Source organism: Arachis stenosperma, chromosome 10, assembly GCF_014773155.1.
Source record: "Arachis stenosperma cultivar V10309 chromosome 10, arast.V10309.gnm1.PFL2, whole genome shotgun sequence".
NCBI classification, from domain to species: Eukaryota; Viridiplantae; Streptophyta; class Magnoliopsida; order Fabales; family Fabaceae; genus Arachis; species Arachis stenosperma.
The window spans coordinates 70,000,722-70,020,451 of record NC_080386.1 but is presented as its reverse complement, the minus strand read 5'-3'; the positions used below and the strand labels follow the sequence as shown (position 1 = coordinate 70,020,451).

Genomic DNA, 19,730 nt, shown 5'->3' with positions numbered 1-19,730 from the left:
GCAAAAGATGTATTTTTAAAATTGAAAAGATAAGAGAGAAATTTGAAAAAGATAAATCTAATTTTGAAAAGATAGTGTGATTGTTTGAAAAAGATTTAGAACGAATTTAAAAAGATAGATGCGTGATGAGCGGATAATTTGTACGCTATTTGGCATTGTTTTTAGTATGTTTTTAGTAGTTTGAGTTGAGTTTTTAGTATATTTTTATTAGTTTTTAGTTAAAATTTACTTTTCTGGACTTTACTATGAGTTTGTGTGTTTTTCTGTGATTTCAGGTATTTTATGGCTGAAATTGAGGGACCTGAGCAAAAATCTGATTCAGAGACTGAAAAGGACTGCAGATGCTGTTGGATTCTGACCTTTCTGCACTCGAAGTGGATTTTCTGGAGCTACAGAAGCCCAATTGGCGTGCTCTCAACGGCGTTGGAAAGTAGACATCCTGGGCTTTCCAGCAATATATGATAGTCCATACTTTGCCCAAGATTTGATGGCCCAAACCGGTGTTCAAAGTCACCCTCAGAATTCCCAGCGTTAAACGCCGAAACTGGCACCTAAATGGGAGTTAAACGCCCAAACTGGCATAAAAGCTGGCGTTTAACTCCAAGAAGAGTCTCTACACGAAAATGCTTCAATGCTCAGCCCAAGCACACACCAAGTGGGCCCGGAAGTGGATTTTTATGTCATTTACTCATCTCTGTACACCCTAGGCTACTAGTTCTCTATATATAGGACATTTTACTATTGTATTTTGAATCATCTGATCTAGAGAGAATCTTCTGATCTTTGGAATCTTTTGATCTTTAGATCTTTTGATCACTTTGGGAGGCTGGCCATTCGGCCATGCCTAGACCTTGTTCTTATGTATTTTCAACGGTGGAGTTTCTACACACCATAGATTAAGGTGTGGAGCTCTGCTGTACCTCGAGTATTAATGCAATTACTATTGTTCTTCTATTCAATTCCGCTTGTTCTTTGTCCAAGATATCACTTGTTCTTCAACTTGATGAATGTGATGATCCGTGACACTCATCATCATTCTCACCTATGAACGTGTGACTGACAACCACCTCCGTTCTACCTTAGATTGGGTGAATATCTCTTGGATTCCTGATACATGATGCATGGTTGATCGCCTGACAACCGAGTGCTCGCCTGACAAACGAGCCAGCCATTCCATGAGATCAGAGTCTTCGTGGTATAGGCAAGAACTGATGGCGGCATTCAAGAGAATCCGGAAGGTCTAACCTTGTCTGTGGTATTCTGAGTAGGATTCAATGATTGAATGACTGTGACGTGCTTCAAACTCGTGAAGGCGGGGCGTTAGTGACAGACGCAAAAGAATCACTGGATTCTATTCCGGCCTGATTGAGAACCGACAGATGGATAGCCGTGCCGTGACAGGGTGCGTTGAACATTTCCAATGAGAGGATGGGAGGTAGCCACTGACAACGGTGAAACCCTTGCATAAGCTTGCCATGGAAAGGAGTAAGAAGGATTGGATGAAGACAGTAGGAAAGCAGAGAGACGGAAGGGACAGCATCTTCATACGCTTATCTGAAGCTCTCACCAATGATATGCATAAGTATCTCTATCTTTATCTTTATGTTTTATTCATCATCTATACCCATTTGAGTCTGCCTGACTAAGATTTACAAGGTGACCATAGCTTGCTTCATACCAACAATCTCCGTGGGATCGACCCTTACTCGCGTAAGGTTTATTACTTGGACGACCCAGTGCACTTGCTGGTTAGTTGTGCGAAGTTGTAGTGATCACAATTTCGCGCTACCAAGTTTTTGGCGCCGTTGCCGGGGATTGTTTTGAGTATGGACAACTGACGGTTCATCTTGTTGCTTAGATTAGGTATTTTTCTTCAGAGTTCTTAAGAATAAATTCTAGAGTTTCATGATGATCTGTTGAAGTCTGGCTGGCTGTGAAGCCATGTCTAATCTTATTGGACCGAGGTTTCAACTGATCATCACAAGAGCTTGTTGATTTCTATCAATCTTGCTATTGTAGCAATGATCTGCTAAGGCTTGGCTGGCCATTGGCCATGTCTAGTGTTTTGGACCGAAGCTTTCTTTGGAAGCTTGGCTGGCTGTAAAGCCATGTCTAATTCCTGGACCGGAGTCTTAGACTAGCATTGCAATGATTCCTGGAATTCAAATTAAGAATTCTGAAACCTTTATTTTCTATTTTCATATAATTTTCGAAAAAGCACAAAAAAAATTTATAAAAATCATAAAAACCAAAAAGATTTTATGTTTCTTGTTTGAGTCTAGTGTCTAATTTTAAGTTTGGTGTCTTGCATGCATTGTTTATTTGATCTTGGTTCTATTTTCAAGTCAATAGTACAGGGAACTGAAGATTCAGAACATGCAGCAGAGGAATTACACAGAAAAAGCTGGGCGTTCAAAACGCCCAGTGAAGAAGGACAGACTGGCGTTTAAACGCCAGCCAGGGTGCCTGGTTGGGCGTTTAACGCCCAAAAAGGTAGTGCATTGGGCGTTAAACGCCAGAATGTGCACCATTCTGGGCGTTTAACGCCAGGATAGCACAAGGGGGAGGATTTTGTTTTCAAAATCAATTTTTTTTCAAGTTTTCAAAGTTTTTCAAAATCAAATCTTTTTCAAATCAAATCTTTTCAATCAAATGTTTTCAAAATCAATTTCTTTCCTTTTTTCAAAGATACTTGCTAACAATTAATGATTTGATTGAACATTTCAAGTATCTTGCCTTTTCTGTTGAGAAAGGTTTAATGTTTGAATCATATATTTTCTTGTTAGCCAAGTCATTAATTTTAAAATCAAATCTTTTTAAAATTGTTTTCAAATCATACCTTTTTAATCACATCTTTTTCAAAAATAGTTTTCAATCATATATTTTTCAAAATCTTTTTCCAAAATCACTTGATTTCTTTCCCACTTTTAGTTTTCGAAAATTATCAATCAATTTTTCAAAATGTTTTTAAAATCTTTTACTTAATTTTCGAAAATTTCTTTCCCTCTTCTCACATCCTTCTATTTGTGGAGTACTACTCCTTCTCAATGCACAATTCGAACTCTATCTGATTAAGTTCGAATTCTTCTACCTCTTCCTTCTATTTTTCTGTTCCTCTGACACCTCAAGGAATCTCTATACTGTGACATAGAGGATTCCATATTTTCTTGTTCTCTTCTCTTTCATATGAGCAGGAACAAAGACAAAGGCATTCTTGTTGAAGCTGACCCTGAACCTGAAAGGACCTTGAAGCGAAAGCTAAGAGAAGCTAAGGCACAACTCTCTGTAGAGGACCTAACAGAAATCTTCAAAGAAGAAGAAGACATGGCAGCCGAAAACAACAACAATGCAAACAATGCAAGGAAGGTGCTGGGTGACTTTACTGCACCTACTCCCGACTTCTATGGGAGAAGCATCTCTATCCCTGCCATTGGAGCAAACAACTTTGAGCTTAAGCCTCAATTAGTTTCTCTAATGCAACAGAATTGCAAGTTCCATGGACTTCCATTGGAAGATCCTCATCAGTTTTTAGCTGAATTCTTGCAAATCTGTGACACTGTCAAGACTAATGGGGTTGACCCTGAGGTCTACAGACTTATGCTATTCCCTTTTGCTGTAAGAGACAGAGCTAGGACATGGTTGGACTCACAACCTAAGGAAAGCCTGGACTCATGGGAAAAGCTAGTCAATGCCTTATTGGCAATGTTCTTTCCACCTCAAAAATTGAGTAAGCTTAGAGTGGAAGTCCAAACCTTCAGACAGAAGGAAGGAGAATCCCTCTATGAAGCTTGGGAAAGATACAAACAATTAATCAGAAAATGTCCATCTGACATGCTTTCTGAGTGGAGCATCATAGGTATTTTCTATGATGGTCTCTCTGAACTGTCCAAGATGTCATTGGATAGCTCGGCTGGAGGATCTCTTCATTTGAAGAAGACGCCTACAGAAGCTCAAGAGCTAATTGAAATGGTTGCAAATAACCAATTCATGTACACTTCTGAAAGGAATCCTGTGAACAATGGGATAAGTCAGAAGAAAGGAGTTCTTGAGATTGATACTCTGAATGCCATTCTGGCTCAGAACAAGATATTGACTCAACAAGTCAATTTGATTTCTCAAAGTCTGTCTGGAATGCAAAATGCACCAAACAGTACTAAGGATGCTTCATCTGAAGAAGAAGCTTATGATCCTGAGAACCCTTCAATGGAAGAGGTGAATTACCTAGGAGAACCCTATGGAAACACCTATAATTCTTCATGGAGAAATCACCCAAATTTCTCATGGAAGAATCAAGAGAGACCTCAACAAGGTTTCAACAACAATAATGGTGGAAGAAACAGGTTTAGCAATGGCAAGCCTTTTCCATCATCTTCTCAGCAACAGACAGAGAGCTCTAAGCAGAACACTTCTGACTTAGCAACCATGGTCTCTGATCTAATCAAAACCACTCAAAGCTTCATGACTGAAACAAGGTCCTCCATTAGGAATTTGGAGGCATAAGTGGGACAGCTGAGCAAGAGAGTTACTGAACTCCCTCCTAGTACTCTTCCAAGCAATACAGAAGAAAATCCAAAAGGAGAGTGCAAGGCCATCAACATGGCCGAATTTGGAGAGGAGGGAGAGGAAGTGAACGCCACTGAGGGAGACCTCAATGGGCGTGCACTGACCTCCAATGAGTTCCCTAATGAGGAACCATGGGAATCTGAGGCTCAAAATGAGACCATAGAGATTCCATTGGACTTACTTCTGCCTTTCATGAGCTCTGATGAGTATTCCTCCTCTGAAGAGGATGAGTATGTCACTGAAGAGCAAGTTGCTAAATACCTTGGAGCAATCATGAAGCTAAATGACAAGTTATTTGGAAATGAGACTTGGGAGAACAAACCTCCTTTGATCACCAAAGAACTGGATGACTTGTTTAGGCAGAAATTACCTCAAAAGAGACAATATCCTGGGAAGTTTTCTATACCTTGTACCATAGGCACCATGACCTTCAAGAAGGCTCTGTGTGACTTAGGGTCAAGTGTAAACCTCATGCCTCTCTCTGTAATGGAGAAGCTAGGGATCTTTGAGGTACAAGCTGCAAGAATCTCACTAGAGATGGCAGACAATTCAAGAAAACAAGCTTATGGACTTGTAGAGGATGTTTTGGTGAAGATTGAAGACCATTACATCCCTGCTGATTTCATAGTCCTAGAGACTGGGAAATGCATGGATGAATCTATCATCCTTGGCAGACCCTTCCTAGCCACAGCAAAGGCTGTGATTGATGTTGATGGAGGTGAACTGATCATTCAAGTGAATGAAGAATCCTTTGTGTTTAAGGCTCAAGGATATCCCTCTGTCACCATGGAGAGGAAGCATGAAGAGCTTCTCTCAAAGCAGAGTCAAACAGAGCCCCCACAGTCAAACTCTAAGTTTGGTGTTGGGAGGCCACAACCAAACTCTAAGTTTGGTGTTGAACCTCCACATTCAAACTCTAAGTTTGGTGTTGGGAGGTTCCAACATTGCTCTGAGTATCTGTGAGGCTCCATCAGAGCCCTCTGTCAAGCTACTGACATTAAAGAAGCGCTTGTTAGGAGGCAACCCAATGTTATATTTTATCTATTTTTTCTTTGTTATTTTATGTTTTTTGTAGGTTGATGATCATAAGAAGTCACAAAATCAATTGAAAAAGCAAAAACAGAATGAAAAATAGGAAGAAAAACAGCACACCCTGAAGGAAGAACCTACTGGCGTTTAAACGCCAGTGAGGCTAGCAGGTGGGCGTTTAACGCCCAGTCTGGCACCATTCTGGGCGTTTAACGCCAGAAAGGGGCACCAGACTGGCGTTAAATTCCAGAAAGGGGCACCAGACTGGCGTTAAACGCCAGAAAAGGGCACCAGCCCGGCGTTTAATGCCAGAATTGGCTCAAAACGTGTTTTTGCATGCCATTTGGTGCAGGGATGACTTTTCCTTGACACCTCAGGATCTGTGGACCCCACAGGATCCCCACCAACCCCACCACTCTCTCTCTTCTTCACCCATTCACCAATCACCTCAACACCTCTTCCCCAAAAACCCTTCACCTATCAAATCCCATCTTTCTCTTCACCACTCTCATCCATCCTTCATAAAACCCCACCTACCTCACCATTCAAATTCAACCCACTTTCCCTCCCAAACCCACCTATAATGGCCAAACCCTCCCCTCTCCTATATAAACCCTTCTTCACTCCTTCATTTTCACACAACCTAAACACCACCTCTCCCCATCTTTGGCCGAACACAAAGCCATTCCCTTCTTCCTTATTTCTTCTTCTTCTACTCTCTTCTTTCTTCTTTTGCTCGAGGACGAGCAAACCTTTTAAGTTTGGTGTGGTAAAAGCATTGCTTTTTGTTTTTCCATAACCATTTATGGCATCCAAGGCCGGAGAAACCTCTAGAAAGAGGAAAGGGAAGGCAAAAGCTTCCACCTCCGAGTCATGGGAGATGGAGAGATTCATCTCAAGGGTGCATCAAGACCACTTCTATGAAGTTGTGGCCTTGAAGAAGGTGATCCCCGAGGTCCCTTTTTCACTCGAAAAGAGTGAATATCCGGAAATCCGACATGAGATTAGAAGAAGAGGTTGGGAAGTTCTCACCAACCCCGGTAAAAGCATTGCTTTTTGTTTTTCCATAACCATTTATGGCATCCAAGGCCGGAGAAACCTCTAGAAAGAGGAAAGGGAAGGCAAAAGCTTCCACCTTCGAGTCATGGGAGATGGAGAGATTCATCTCAAGGGTGCATCAAGACCACTTCTATGAAGTTGTGGCCTTGAAGAAGGTGATCCCCGAGGTCCCTTTTTCACTCAAAAAGAGTGAATATCCAGAAATCCGACATGAGATTAGAAGAAGAGGTTGGGAAGTTCTCACCAACCCCATTCAACAAGTCGGAATCTTAATGGTTCAAGAGTTCTATGCCAATGCATGGATCACCAAGAGCCATGATCAAAGTGTGAACCCAAACCCAAAGAATTGGCTTACTATGGTTCGGGGGAAATACTTGGATTTTAGTCCGGAAAATATAAGGTTGGCATTCAACTTGCCCATGATGCAAGGAGATGAACATCCTTACACTAGAAGGGTCAACTTTGATCAAAGGTTGGACCAAGTCCTCACTGACATTTGTGAAGAGGGCGCCCAATGGAAGAGAGATTCAAGAGGGAAGCCGGTTCAATTGAGAAGGCATGACCTCAAGCCCGTGGCTAGAGGATGGTTGGAGTTTATCCAATGCTCAATCATTCCCACTAGCAACCGGTCCGAAGTTACTCTAGACCGGGCCATCATGATTCATAGCATCATGATTGGAGAAGAAGTGGAAGTTCATGAGGTTATAGCCCAAGAACTCTATAAGGTGGCGGACAAGTCCTCTACCTTAGCAAGGTTAGCCTTTCCTCATCTCATTTGTCACCTCTGTTATTCAGTTGGAGTGGACATAGAAGGAGACATCCTTATTGATGAGGACAAGCCCATCACTAAGAAAAGGATGGAGCAAACAAGAGACCCCTCTCATCATGAGATCCCTGAGATGCCTCAAGGGATGCACTTTCCTCCACAAGACTATTGGGAGCAAATTAACACCTCCCTAGGAGAATTGAGTTCCAACATGGGACAACTAAGGGTGGAGCACCAAGAACACTCCATTCTCCTCCATGAAATTAGAGAAGATCAAAGAATCATGAGAGAGGAGCAACAAAGACAAGGAAGAGACATTGAGGAGCTCAAGCACTCCATAAGACCTTCAAAAGGAAGAACAAGCCGCCATCACTAAGGTGGACCCGTTCTTTAATCTCCTTGTTCTTTATTTTCTTGTTTTTCGAAAATTTATGCTTTATGTTTGTCCATGTTTGTGTCTTATGATCATTAGTATCTTAGTGTCTATGCCTTAAAGTTATGAATGTCCTATGAATCCATCACCTTTCTTAAATTAACAATGTTCTTAATTGAAAAGGAGAAGAATTGCATGAATTTTGAATTTTATAACAGATTAATTATTTTGATGTGGTGGCAACACTTTTGATTTCTGAATGTATGCTTAAACAGTGCATATGTCTTTTGAATTTGTGGTTCATGAATGTTGGCTCTTGAAAGAATGATGAAAAAGGAGACATGTTACTGAGGATCTGAAAAATCATAAAAATGATTCTTGAAGCAAGAAAAAGCAGTGAATACAAAAAAAAAAGAGAAAAACGAAAAAAAAAGGAGAAAAGAAAACGAAAAAAAAAAGAAAAAAAAAAGAAAGAAATAAAGTTGTGATCCAAGGCAAAAAGAGTGTGCTTAAGAACCCTGGACACCTCTAATTGGGGACTCTAGCAAAGCTGAGTCACAATCTGAAAAGGTTCACCCAATTATGTGTCTGTGGCATGTATGTATCCGGTGGTAATACTGGAAGACAGAGTGCTTTGGGCCACGGCCGAGACTCAATAAGTAGCTGTGTTCAAGAATCATCAAACTTAACTAGGAGAATCAATGACACTATCTGGATTCTGAGTTCCTAAAGAAGCCAATCATTCTGAATTTCAAAGGATAAAGTGAGATGCCAAAACTATTCAGAGGCAAAAAGCTAAAAGCCCCGCTCATCTAATTAATACTGATCTTCATAGATGTTTTTGGAGTTCATTGCATATTCTCTTCTTTTTATCTTATTTGATTTTCAGTTGCTTGAGGACAAGCAACAATTTAAGTTTGGTGTTGTGATGAGCGGATAATTTGTACGCTTTTTGGCATTGTTTTTAGTATGTTTTTAGTAGTTTGAGTTGAGTTTTTAGTATATTTTTATTAGTTTTTAGTTAAAATTCACTTTTCTGGACTTTACTATGAGTTTGTGTGTTTTTCTGTGATTTCAAGTATTTTCTAGCTGAAATTGAGGGACCTGAGCAAAAATCTGATTCAGAGACTGAAAAGGACTGCAGATGCTGTTGGATTCTGACCTCCCTGCACTCGAAGTGGATTTTCTGGAGCTACAAAAGCCCAATTGGCGCGCTCTCAACGGCGTTGGAAAGTAGACATCCTGGGCTTTCCAGAAATATATGATAGTCCATACTTTGCCCAAGATTTGATGGCCCAGACCGGCGTTCAAAGTCACCCTCAGAATTCCCAGCGTTAAACGCCGGAACTGGCACCTAAATGGGAGTTAAACGCCCAAACTGGCATAAAAGCTGGCGTTTAACTCCAAGAAGAGTCTCTACACGAAAATGCTTCAATGCTCAGCCCAAGCACACACCAAGTGGGCCCGGAAGTGGATTTTTATGTCATTTACTCATCTCTGTACACCCTAGGCTACTAGTTCTCTATATATAGGACCTTTTACTATTGTATTTTGAATCATCTGATCTAGAGAGAATCTTCTGATCTTTGGAATCTTTTGATCTTTAGATATTTTGATCACTTTGGGAGGCTGGCCATTCGGCCATGCCTAGACCTTGTTCTTATGTATTTTCAACGGTGGAGTTTCTACACACCATAGATTAAGGTGTGGAGCTCTGCTGTACCTCGAGTATTAATGCAATTACTATTGTTCTTCTATTCAGTTCTGCTTGTTCTTTGTCCAAGATATCACTTGTTCTTCAACTTGATGAATGTGATGATCCGTGACACTCATCATCATTCTCACCTATGAACGTGTGACTGACAACCACCTCCGTTCTACCTTAGATTGGGTGAATATCTCTTGGATTCCTGATACATGATGCATGGTTGATCGCCTGACAAACGAGCCAGCCATTCCATGAGATCAGAGTCTTCGTGGTATAGGCAAGAACTGATGGCGGCATTCAAGAGAATCCGGAAGGTCTAACCTTGTCTGTGGTATTCTGAGTAGGATTCAATGATTGAATGACTGTGACGTGCTTCAAACTCGTGAAGGCGGGGTGTTAGTGACAGACGCAAAAGAATCACTGGATTCTATTCCGGCCTGATTGAGAACCGACAGATGGATAGCCGTGCCGTGACAGGGTGCGTTGAACATTTCCAATGAGAGGATGGGAGGTAGCCACTGACAACGGTGAAACCCTTGCATAAGCTTGCCATGGAAAGGAGTAAGAAGGATTGGATGAAGACAGTAGGAAAGCAGAGAGACGGAAGGGACAGCATCTTCATACGCTTATCTGAAGCTCTCACCAATGATATGCATAAGTATCTCTATCTTTATCTTTATGTTTTATTCATCATCTATACCCATTTGAGTCTGCCTGACTAAGATTTACAAGGTGACCATAGCTTGCTTCATACCAACAATCTCCGTGGGATCGACCCTTACTCGCGTAAGGTTTATTACTTGGACGACCCAGTGCACTTGCTGGTTAGTTGTGCGAAGTTGTAGTGATCACAATTTCACGCTACCAATGCATTTTTGGAAAAGATTTAAAAAGAAATTAAAAAGATATATGAGTTTTGACAAAGATTTTGAAAGAAATAGAAAAAGATTTTTAGGATTAAGAAATTTTTGAAATTGAAATTGAAAGATGAGGATTTGTAATATGTTCATGCAAGAAATGTGGAAAGAAATATTAAAATTTGAAAAAAATCTGAGTTAGGAACAAGAACCTCCTCCCCTCCATGTTCTTGGCATTAAACGCCTAGGAGTAGCATGTTTTGGGCGTTTAACGCCCAATTGCTGCCTATTTTCGGCGTTTAAACGCCCAGCCAGGTACCTTGGCTGGCGTTTAAATGCCAGTTTTCCTTCCTTACTAGGTGTTTAAACGCCCAACCAGGTACCCTGGCTGGCGTTTAAACGCCAGTTTTCCTTCCTTACTGGGCATTTAAACGCCCAACCAGGTACCCTGGCTGGCGTTTAAATGCCAGAATTCCTTTGTCACTGGGCATTTTTCTAAACGCCCAGGATGCTACAAGTCTGGCGTTTAACGCCCTAAAATGCTCCTTACTGGAGTTTTTCTACTAGTGAGCATCTTTTATCTATTTTCTACTCTGAATTCTTTTGTAACTATGTGAACTCCTGTAATGGAAGATAAATTTTGTATCAAACTCTTATAATTACTCAAAAAATAGATATGCTTAACCAATGGCTGGGTTGCCTCCCAACAAGTGCTTCTTTATTGTCTTTAGCTGGAGCTCACTGATTGTTATTCTAGTTTCAGTTTTGAGCACTCTTGCTCAATATTTCTTTCAAGATAGTGTTTGACTCTTTGTCCATTAACAATGATTCTTTTATCATAGTCAGTATCTTGAAGCTCCACATATTTATATGGTGACACACTTATAATCACATATGGTCCCCTCCACCGGGATTTTAATTTCCCAGGGAATAATCTGAGTCTAGAGTTGAATAGCAGGACCTTTTGTCCTGGTTCAAAGACTCTGGATGACAATTTTTTGTCATGCCATCTTTTTGCTTTCTCCTTGTAAATTTTTGCATTTTCGAAAGCATTGAGCCTGAACTCCTCTAGCTCATTCAATAGGAGCAATCTTTTCTCTCCAGCTAATTTAGCATCAAGGTTTATGAATCTGGTTGCCCAGTAGGCCTTGTGTTCCAATTCCATGGGCAACTGATAGGCCTTACCATACACAAGTTGGTATGGAGAAGTTCCTATAGGAGTCTTGAATCCTGTTCTGTATGCCCACATAGCATCATCCAAGCTTTTTGCCCAATCCTTTCTACGGGCCATTACAGTCCATTCCAGGATCCTCTTTAGTTCTCTATTAGAGACCTCAGCTTATCCATTTATCTGTGGATGATACGGAGTTGCCACCTTGTGACTAATTCCATACCAGACCATGGCAGAGTAGAGTTGTTTATTGCAGAAATGAGTGCCTCCATCACTGATTAATACTCTAGGGACACCAAATCTACTGAAGATGTGTTTCTAGAGGAACTTTATCATTGTTTTAGTATCATTAGTGGGTGTTGCAATTGCCTCTACCCATTTAGATACATAGTCCACTGCCACCAGAATATAACTGTTTGAGTCTGAAGGTGGGAACGGTTCCATGAAGTCAATACACCATACGTCAAATAATTCAATCTCTAAGATCCCTTGCTGAGCCATGGCGTAACCATGAGGCAGATTACCAGCTCTCTGGAAACTGTCACAATTCCGTACAAACTCTCGGGAGTCTTTATAGAGAGTAGGCCAGTAGAAGCCGCATTGGAGGACTTTTGTGGCTGTTCGCTCACTACCGAAATTTCCTCCATACTGTGATCCATGGCAATGCCAAAAGATCCTCTGCGCTTCTTCTCGAGGTACACATCTATGGATTATTCCATCTGTGCATCTCTTAAAGAGATATCGTTCATCCCACAAGTAGTACTTTGCATCAGAAATTAGTTTTTTTGTTTGTTGCCTGATGTACTCCTTGGGTATGAACCTTGCAGCCTTATAGTTTGCAATGTCTGCAAACCATGGTACTTCCTGAATGGCAAGGAGTTGCTCATCAGGGAAGGTTTCAGAGATCTCAGTAATGGGGAGGGACGCCCGTTCTACTAGTTCTATCCGGGATAGGTGATCTGCTACTTGGTTTTCTGTCCCTTTTCTGTCTCTTATTTCTATATCAAACTCTTGCAGAAGCAATACCCACCTTATGAGCCTGGGTTTTGAATCCTGCTTTGTGAGTAGATATTTAAGAGCAGCATGTTCAGTGTACACAATCACCTTTGATCCTACTAAATAGGATCTGAACTTGTCAATAGCATAAACCACTGCAAGCAATTCCTTTTCTGTGGTTGTGTAATTCTTCTGTGCATAATTTAGAACATGGCTGGCATAGTAGATGACATGCAGAAGTTTGTCATGCCTTTGTCCCTATACTGCACCAATGGCATGGTCACTGGCATCACACATCAGTTCGAATGGTAATGTCCAGTTTGGTGCAAAAATGACTGGTGTTGTAACCAGCTTGGCTTTCAGGGTCTCAAACGCCTGCAGACACTCTGTGTAAAATATAAATGGCGTGTCAACAGCTAGCAGATTACTTAGAGGTTTTGCGACTTTTGAAAAATCCTTTATAAACCTCCTATAGAATCATGCATGCCCCAGAAAGCTTCTGATTGCCTTAACATTGGCAGGTGGTGGTAATTTTTCAATTACCTCTACCTTAGCTTGATCCACCTCTATTCCTCTATTCGAAATCTTGTGCCCAAGGACGATCCCTTCAGTCACCATAAAGTGACATTTTTCCCAGTTTAAAACCAGGTTAGTCTCTTGGCACCTTTTTAGAACAAGTGTCAGGTGATCAAGACAGGAGATGAATGAGTCTCCATATACTGAGAAGTCATCCATGAAGACTTCCAGAAATTTCTCCACCATATCAGAGAAAATAGAGAGCATGCATCTCTGAAAGGTTGCAGGTGCATTACTGACAAACCCTGTTTTGACGGTTTATCTTGTATTGATTTTAGGGGATTTTATAACCTTTTACCCACATTTATCCATTGAAATAGCATGATTTTATAACTTCTCCTTTAAATTGTGCTTAAGAGTGAAAACATGCTTTTTAGGTCTTAAAATAGCTAAATCTAATTCTCCTTGATTCTATTAGATGCCTTGATATGTTTGTTAAGTGATTTAAGGTTTAGGAGGCAAAGATTGGATCAAGGAAATGAAGAAAGAAGCATGAAAAGTTGGAGAACTCATGAAGAAATGAAAGAACCGGAAAGCTGTCAAGCCGACCTCTTCGCACTTAAACGACCATAACTTGAGCTACAAAGGTCCAAATGACGCGGTTCCAGTTGGGTTAGAAAGCTAACATCCGGGGCTTCGAAACGATATAAGATTTGCCATAGTTGCATCGTGCATAGGGGCGCGCACGCGCACGGTACGCGGACGCGCCGATGGTGGCACATGACCCACTTAATGCAACACGTGGCCAGCAATTTTAGAAGTCTTGTGGGCCCAATCCAACTCATTTCTGATGCTATTTAACCCAAGGAGTGAAGAGGGAAACACAGGTTAGTTACCATTAGTTTAGTTTAGTAGTTAGAGTTAGTTTCTAGAGAGAGAAGCTCTCACTTCTCTCTAGAATTAGGATTAGGATTAGGTTTAGTTCTTAGATTTAGATTTAGATTCATCTTCTTCTACTTCTATCTTCTCAATTCCTTGTTGTTACATTCATTCTTCTTCCATTCTTTTATTGCAATTTCCTTTATGTTGTTCTTATATTTTGTTGTAGATCTAGTATTGTTCCTTCTACTTTCTTCCAATTCAATAAAAGGTAATTCATAATAAATGTGTTTCTTTTGATTGTTGTTGTTAATTCCTTTCAATAAATGTTGTTAGATTCTATTCTTGTTGTCAATTTTCTTTGCTTTTCTTTTGTGCCTTCCAAGTGTTTGATGAAATGCTTGGTTGGATTTTAGTGTAGGTTTTGTTCCTCTTGGCCTAGGTAGAGTAATTAGTGACTCTTGAGTTATCTAATTCTTTTGTTGGTTGATAATTAGAAGTTGCTAATTGATTTGAATGCCTCTAAAGCTAGTCTTTCCTTTAGGAGTTGATTAGGACTTGAGGAATCAAATTGATTCATCCACTTGACTTTCCTCCATGGTTAGAGGTTAACTAAGTGGGAGCAATACACAATTCTCATCACAATTGAGAAGGATAACTAGGATAGGACTTCTAGTTCTCATATCTTGCCAAGAGCTTTGTTAGTTGTTAGTTTATTTCCTTTGCCATTTATAATTCTTGTCTATAATCTCAAAAACCCCAAAATAACTCACAACCAATAACAAGACACTTTATTGTAAATCCTAGGGAGAACGACCCGAGGTTTAAATACTTCGGTTTATAGATTTTAGGGGTTTGTACTTGTGACAAACAAATTTTTGTATGAGAGGATTATTGTTGGTATAGAGACTATACTTCGACGAGATTTCATTTGTAAAATTCTAAACCGTCAAAAATCCAATCGTCAAAATGGCGCCGTTGCCGGGGATTTGCAATGGTGTTATGTTATTGGTTATTGTACATATGTGAATATTGTGAATAGGTTTATCTTTTGTTTGTTTCTTAATTTTTGTTAGTTTTATTTTGTTCTCTCAATATGAATTCTCACTTTGGCTTTGAGTTTGGTTCTAATTATGTTGTAGGAAATGTGCACCTCAATGATGACACTCATTATGGATGGAACCAACAAAGATGGGAGGAGCCTCAAGGAATTGATCACTCCTATTGGCAACAACCTTCGGATACTTATAGGTATAATTTCCATCCTAATGCATGCCAATTTAATGGCTATGATGATTCTTTTTGTGACACTCAACAACCACCATCATATGCCTATGAATATCATCCTCAACATGAACCTCAACCATTCTCACAAGCCTTTCATTACCAAACACCGCCCTATGATCCATATCCATCTGATGAGCGGATAATTTATACGCTTTTTGGCATTGTTTTTAGTATGTTTTTATTATGATCTAGTTAGTTTTTAGTATATTTTTATTAGTTTTTAGTTAAAATTCACTTTTCTGGACTTTACTATGAGTTTGTGTGTTTTTCTGTGATTTCAGGTATTTTCTGGCTGAAATTGAGGGACCTGAGCAAAAATCTGATACAGAGACTGAAAAGGACTGCAGATGCTGTTGGATTCTGACCTCCCTGCACTCGAAGTGGATTTTCTGGAGCTACAGAAGCCCAATTGGCGCGCTCTCAACGGCGTTGGAAAGTAGACATCTTGGGCTTTCCAGCAATATATGATAGTCTATACTTTGCTCAAGATTTGATGGCCCAAACCGGCGTTCAAAGTCACCCTCAGGAATTCCAGCGTTAAACGCCGGAACTGGCACCTAAATGGGAGTTAAACGCCCAAACTGACATAAAAGCTGGCGTTTAACTCCAAGGAGAGTCTCTACACGAAAATGCTTCATTGCTCAGCCCAAGCACACACCAAGTGGGCCCGGAAGTGGATTTTTATGTCATTTACTCATCTTTGTACACCTTAGGCTACTAGTTTTCTATAAGTAGGACCTTTTACTATTGTATTAGACATCTTCTGATCTTTGGAACCTTTTTCTTTAGATCTTTTGATCACTTTAGGAGGCTGGCCTCACGGCCATGCCTAGACCTTGTTCTTATGTATTTTCAACGGTGGAGTTTCTACACACCATAGATTAAGGTGTGGAGCTCTGCTGTACCTCGAGTATTAATGCAATTACTATTGTTCTTCTATTCAATTCCGCTTGTTCTTGTTCCAAGATATCACTTGTTCTTCAACCTGATGAATGTGATGATCCGTGACACTCATCATCATTCTCACTTATGATCAAAGTGACTGACAACCACTCTTGTTCTACAAGCAATCAAGGCTTAGTGAATATCTCTTGGATTCCTGATACACGATGCATGGTTGATCGCCTGACAACCGAGTGCTCGCCTGACAAACGAGCCAGCCATTCCGTGAGATCAGAGTCTTCGTGGTATAGGCGAGAACTGATGGCGGCATTCAAGAGAATCCGGAAGGTCTAACCTTGTCTGTGGTATTCTGAGTAGGATTCAATGATTGAATGACTGTGACGTGCTTCAAACTCCTAGCAGGCGGGGCGTTAGTGACAGACGCAAAAGGATCGATGGATTTTATTCCGGCCTGACCGAGAACTGACAGCTGATTAGCCATATGCTGTGACAGAGCATGGGAACATTTTCACTGAGAGGATGGGAGGTAGCCATTGACAACGGTGAAACCCTACATGAGCTTGCCATGGAAAGGAGTAAGAAGGATTGGATGAAGACTGTAGGAAAGCAGAGAGACGGAAGGGAAGGCATCTTCATACGCTTATCTGAAGCTCTCACCAATGATATACATAAGTATCTCTATCTTTATCTTTATGCTTTATTCGTTTATCACTATACCCATTTGAGTCTGCCTGACTGAGATTTACAAGGTGACCATAGCTTGCTTCATACCAACAATCTCCGTGGGGTCGACCCTTACTCACGTAAGGTATTACTTGGACGACCCAGTGCACTTGCTGGTTAGTTGTGCGAAGTTGTGTTTATGCCATGGTATTGAGCACCAAGTCTTTGGAGTCATTACCGGGGATTGTTCTGTGTAAAAGTAGTGATAACAATTTCGTGCACCAAGTTTTTGGCGCCGTTGCCGGGGATTGTTTGTGTATGGACAACTGACGGTTCATCTTGTTGCTTAGATTAGGTATTTATTTTTTATTTATTTTATTTATTTTTTTTTTCAGAGTTCTTAAGAATGAATTCTAGTGTTTCAAAGTGATGTTCTTATCATCACCAAAGCTGATTGATCCTCATCAATTTAGCTCTTGAATGCAATGTCCTGCTGAAGCTTGGCCGGCCATGTCTAATTCCTTTAGACTAAAGCTTTAGACTAACATTGCATGATCCCTGGAATTCTCATTAAGAATTTTGATACCTTTATTTTCCTTTTCACTTAATTTTCGAAAAAGCACAAAAAAAAAATTTACAAAATCATAAAATCCAAAAATATTTCTTGTTTGAGTCTAGTGTCTCATCTTAAGATTGGTGTCAATTGCATGCATTCATTCATGTGTCTTAAGGATCTTCAAGTAATTCTTGATGATTTCTTACTCTGATCCTTGAATTCTCTTGACTTGAGTGTTTATGTGTCTCATATGCATTCTCATTAGTGTCAGTAGTATGCAAACTGCTAAGTTTGGTGTCTTGCATGCATTGTTATTTGATTTTAGTTGCATTTTGATTATTCCTCATTATTAAAAATCCAAAAATATTTTTAATTTGTGTCTTTTCAAGTCAATAATACAGAGAATTGAAGATTCAGAACATACTGTAGAGGAATCACACAGAAAAAGCTGAGCATTCAAAAATGCCCAGTGAAGAAGACAGACTGGCGTTTAAACGCCAGCCAGGGTGCCTGGCTGGGCGTTTAACGCCCAAAAGGGTAGTAGTTTGGGCGTTAAACGCCAGAATGTGCACCATTCTGGGCGTTTAACGCCAGGATGGCACAAGGGGGAAGATTTTGCTTTCAAAATCAATTTTTTTCAAGTTTTCAAAGTTTTTCAAAATCAAATCTTTTTCAAATCAAATCTTTTCAATCAAATCTTTTTCAAAATCAATTTCTTTCCTTTTTCAAAGATACTTACTAACAATTAATGATTTGATTGAAAATTTCAAGTATGTTGCCTTTTCTGTTGAGGAAGGTTTAATTTTCGAATCATATCTTTTCTTGTTAGGCAAGTCATTAATTTTTAAGATCATATCTTTTAAAATTGTTTTCAAATCATATCTTTTAAAATTGTTTTAAAATCAAATCTTTTTAAAAATGTTTTTCAAATCATATCTTCTCAATCACATCTTTTTTTAAAACCAATCATATCTTTTTAATCACATCTTTTTCAAAATAGTTTTCAATCAAATCTTTTTAACTTCTAATTTCAAAATCTTTTTTTTCAAAAATCACTTGATTTCTTTCCCACTCTTATTTTCGAAAATCAAGTAGTGTTTTTCAAAATGTTTTTAAAATCTTTTACTTAATTTTCGAAAATTACTTCCCTCCTTCTCACATCCTTCTATTTATGAACTAACTCTATTCCTTAATGCAAAATTCGAACTCCATCTTCTTTGATAAGTTTGAATTTTCTACTTCTGTCTTCTACTTTTCTTTTCCTCTGACACCTCAAGGAATCTCTATACTGTGACATAGAGGATTCCACACTTTCTTGTTCTTTTCTCTTTCATATGAGCAGGAACAAAGACAAAGGCATTCTTGTTGAAGTTGACCCTGAACCTGAAAGGACCTTGAAGCGAAAACTAAGAGAAGCTAAAGCACAACTCTCTGTAAAGGACCTAACAAAAATCTTCAAAGAAGAAGAACCCATGGCAGCCGAAAACAACAACAATGCCAACAATGCAAGGAAGGTGCTGGGTGACTTTACTGCACCTACTCCCGACTTCTATGGGAGAAGCATCTCTATCCCTGCCATTGGAGCAACCAACTTTGAGCTTAAGCCTCAATTAGTTTCTCTAATGCAACAGAATTACAAGTTCCATGGACTTCCATTGGAAGATCCTCATCAGTTCTTAGCTGAATTCTTGCAAATCTGTGACACTGTCAAGACTAATGGGGTAGACCCTGAGGTCTACAGACTTATGCTATTCCCTTTTGCTGTAAGAGACAGAGCTAGGACATGGTTGGACTCACAACCTAAAGAAAGCCTGGACTCTTGGGAAAAGCTAGTCAATGCCTTCTTGGCAAAGTTCTTTCCACCTCAAAAATTGAGTAAGCTTAGAGTGGAAGTCCAAACCTTCAGACAGAAGGATGGAGAATCCCTCTATGAAGCTTGGGAAAGATACAAACAATTAATCAGAAAGTGTCCCTCAGACATGCTTTCTGAATGGAGCATCATAGGTATTTTCTATGATGGTCTCTCTGAACTGTCCAAGATGTCTTTGGATAGCTCTGCTGGAGGATCTCTTCATCTGAAGAAGATGCCTACAGAAGCCCAAGAGCTCATTGAAATGGTTGCAAATAACCAGTTCATGTACACTTCTGAAAGGAATCCTGTGAACAATGGGACAAGTCAGAAGAAAGGAGTTCTTGAGATTGATACTCTGAATGCCATATTGGCTCAAAACAAGATATTGACTCAACAAGTCAATTTAATTTCTCAAAGTCTGTCTGGAATGCAAAATGCACCTGGCAGTACTAAGGATGCTTCATCTGGAGAAGAAGCTTATGATCCTGAGAACCCTTCAATGGAAGAGGTGAATTACCTAGGAGAACCCTATGGGAACACCTATAATTCTTC

The 19,730-nt window shown here is 39.9% G+C and overlaps 2 non-coding genes across 2 annotated transcripts; both read right to left on the bottom strand.

Annotated features, from left to right (window-relative positions):
* Positions 1–3,729: 3,729 nt before the first annotated feature.
* Positions 3,730–3,833, bottom strand: LOC130959226 (small nucleolar RNA R71). Its single transcript, XR_009078319.1, has one exon. It is a non-coding gene; the product is annotated as a small nucleolar RNA R71 (small nucleolar RNA).
* A 15,370-nt stretch (positions 3,834–19,203) lies between these two features.
* On the bottom strand, positions 19,204–19,311 carry LOC130959252 (small nucleolar RNA R71). Its single transcript, XR_009078345.1, has one exon. It is a non-coding gene; the product is annotated as a small nucleolar RNA R71 (small nucleolar RNA).
* Positions 19,312–19,730: the final 419 nt, after the last annotated feature.